We start from the raw sequence: 3,729 nt of genomic DNA, 5'->3' as shown, positions 1-3,729 counted from the left end.
TAATATGTTATTCTTCACTTATTTTCATTTTCTGTTAGAAATTGGCATGTATTTTAATAATAATCAGAAAAACAAAAGACAGAAAAATATTTTTCAAGGTCATAAGTGATCATAGGAAATCTACCATATAGATATTAAAGTCATTGGAAGAAACAAATCAAGTAACATCAGAAATATGCCAGAATAGTTTAATACAGGATTTTTATAATTCATTAAAAGAATTGTGACATCATTGTTTCAACATATAGTTCTGAGCACCTACTCTGTACCAGTTGCTCTTCTAGGTGCTGCTAGTACATTGGTAAACAGGATAGAACAATCTCTGATTTCTTATCAGTTACATTCTCACTTGGGGCTTTCATTCCAGTGGAGATATACAACATAGTGGACATAGTCCACTGTTTCTAGAATAAATTACCTTTGTTACCAGTGAGAAAGAATTGTTTGCCACAAAATCATTATCTCTGTTATGTTTGTTTCTCTTTGAAGTAACACTACCAAACATTATTAAAACAAAGCTATCTGTGTATGCACACATACATAAACTCTCCAGTTAGAGAAATGACACAGGCTGGTGCACCATCAAGGGATACAGTTATGTAAAACTCATCTTCCATTGACAAGTTATGGTGATTTAAAAATAAGTTAATACCATCTCCCGAGAGCTTATGGTAGTCTCTCTGTCTCTGAGAAACTTGAAAAGTAACAAGCAATTCATCACCCTTCATTGGAGGGGTCACCAAGCAAATGAGCACAGAGGCTCAGGTGCTGTGCCTTCCAGTCCTGTTAGAATGGTTCTATCAGCAATATCCTGTCACTGAAGCAGCCCCAGATATTAGAAATATAACTGCAGTGAGCTTTCCCTGACAGCACACGAGAGAAAAAGCATTTTTCACTGAAATTTCAGGGGTTGCTAAATGGATTTTGAAGTCTAAGGCATAGTGTGGGTAAAATTTTCTTTTATTTAACTCTCCTGCTGAATGAGTCAACACACATTGGAGTCATCGAACCATAAGAGACACCTCACCCTTCAGAAGGAGGACAAATCAGGCACTTTTATGAAATAACATAAGAGCCATTATTGGTAACATTTGGCAGAAAGGAAAAAATATAGGTGCTTACATTTTGCCATCTGGCCTTTAAAAAGGAAGGAAGCTGTTTCCCTAAGAGGTGGGGTATGTCCTGGTTGGTACAGATCTGTCTCAATTTTAACTTTATATTTCCAACACGAGAAAAAAGCTTTCAATTCTATGCCCTGAAATCTCAGCTGATTTTTTTTCTTTTGGAGAAAAAAAAAAGGTAAGAAAATCACATGTTATCCATGCTTCAAAAATAAATTATTGCTACTATATTTTGTCTGCTAGTTTCTCATATTTTGAGAACAATACAAAAGCATAACCTATTGCTTGAGCCTTGAGCTTGCTTTCTTTATGAGATAGTATTTTGTAGATGAAGGAAATCTTTCTGAGGGTATTATGAAAAAAGTAGATTCTTCACTTTTGGTATTTTTATCAGTCTATCATGAAATCTCTTGGTGAGTCTGCACCTTTATAGCTAAATGCTTTACTACAGACAGATGAAGGAGGTACTTATGTTTGCTTGCAGAAAGAGACTAAGAAATTGGAAGCAAATTGCCATTCTGATGCTTACTGGCAAGTCTGTGTGCATGGCTGTGTTGGGGTGTTAAGGTGCAACTGTGCAAACTGTTATATCTGTAAAACATATTTCCAGAGACAACCGCAAGAGAAATTTACCCACATTTTGACAAGTTGTCCTTTATACCTTTTAAAAGAGCAGATTGCTTTTGCTACCAGTACAGAATTTAACTAATAGAACTCATTTTCTATCCAATAGAGGCTGTAATATTATGTTCTTTTTATATATTCTTCAACTGACCATTTTATGAAACTGAGATTCAAGTTCTAGTATTTAACATCTGTGAAATATTCTGAAATTGGTTTGGGACTTTTTTCCATGAGTGGTGAGTTGTTTCTCTAATACGTAATTCCCCCTCCCCCGCCTCCAGCCCCCTAAAGAAGATAATACAATTTTATTTCCAAGAAAATGTCAAGAGAAATCAGTGTTAATGCAATTAAATTGAAAGCCATATCTTTTCTGGTGCTGTTCAACTTTGAGAAACATCATGGAATTTATGTTGGCATCCTTGTATCATAGGTATTTGCATAACTTCTTTTAAATTTGTACCATAAGCATTGACGTTAGGCTCAAAGGGTGTTACAGAAAGCCAAGAACTGAATGCTATTAAATAATACATTTCTGACATGAATGCTGGGTTCCATGTTTCTCTGATTCGCAGGGATAAGTGTTTACTTCAAGGGCTAGAGAAAATATAGAGTGCCCTGTGCCTCCTACAAATCATCTCTTTCAGCCACTAGACTCATTAAACACAGTAAAGAAGGGAGCTGAAGAGCTGGAGCTACTTACCCTGAAGACGAAGTCCGAGAAAGCTGGTCCCTAGGTACTGCTCTGAGCTCTTTTATAGTGGCATCAGCGATTCCACCTTCAGTCATTTCAAAATTCTTGCATTTTTCTGAATGTGCTATTTATTCACATATTTTTGCTTTACTTGTGCTATTCTTTTGGCTTAAAATTTTCAAAGCAATAATAACTTTGCTTTGTTACTTCTTATTCTAAAATAATACTTGGAATACCGTAAGTCTAAAGTAAATGTATAGGAGGATCCTATGAATAAATAAAATTCTTGGGCATCTTCATATCAGAGATTTCAACTTGAGTTTTTACTGTGTGAAACTGTGAACTCTTTTTTTTTCTGAATGTCAGCACTTCACATCATCAAGTTAAAGAATAAAAAGGTCATTCTGGCTCCTGAATATTCTTCAGTCTTTGAACACTAATTTGTATTTCGAACTTATGTATGTGGCTTCCCCCATTCTTTCATAACATTATATACCCATCTCTAAAGTGGCATGTGCCACACTTACATTCTTGTGGTAGTTTGATTTAGTTATTCGTTGCCTCCATTTTGATGCATTCATTTACACAGTTACTATTGAGTAGCTGTGATGCACCAGGTGCATAATAGGCAGCATAACATTGAATAGGAACAAGACTATTCAGTTCAAATCCTATCTCCAAACTGTCTGTTCCTATGACTTTGTGCAAGACACTTAATCTCTTTGTGTCTTAGTTTTTTCATCTTTAATGTGGAGATAATAATAGTACATATTGTCAACCTTTAAAACAAAAGGTAAGCGGGTTAGCCAGCAAAATTGAGATTATTTGAGAATGGCAGAGAAGTTGCAGTTTGGGACATGCATAGGCAAGTTCAGAGAACCATAGGCAAGTTCAGAGAACAAAGAGGAGCCATTCACCAGCTCTTTTATATAGGAAAAGAACAAGTTGGGAGGGGCTCTTTTTGACTGATAGTTCTTTGGAAGAGAGCGAGAGTTCAGAGTTTTTGTGGCTTTTCATTGGCTGGCTTGTTGCTGGGCAAAGAGAAAATCATCCTTCTTCCTGCTGAGGTATATAAAGTAAGCTACTTCCTGTTGGGGTATGTAAACTAAATTGTGCTGAGTAGTAACTGAGTGAGAACCCTCCCTTCACAGCTGCCTGGCTCCATTTTGGATTAGGTTGCTTCTATTCACACAATTTTAATATGGTATTTGTGATGAGTGAATGAGAGTGTTTAGACAAGTTATAAGTATTCAATCCACAAGAGTAGCTTTTTAAAAAATAGCAATCCAACCA

Source organism: Pteropus vampyrus, unplaced genomic scaffold (genome assembly GCF_000151845.1).
Source record: "Pteropus vampyrus isolate Shadow unplaced genomic scaffold, Pvam_2.0 Scaffold49, whole genome shotgun sequence".
Lineage (NCBI taxonomy): Eukaryota > Metazoa > Chordata > Mammalia > Chiroptera > Pteropodidae > Pteropus > Pteropus vampyrus.
This window is presented reverse-complemented; position numbering follows the sequence as displayed.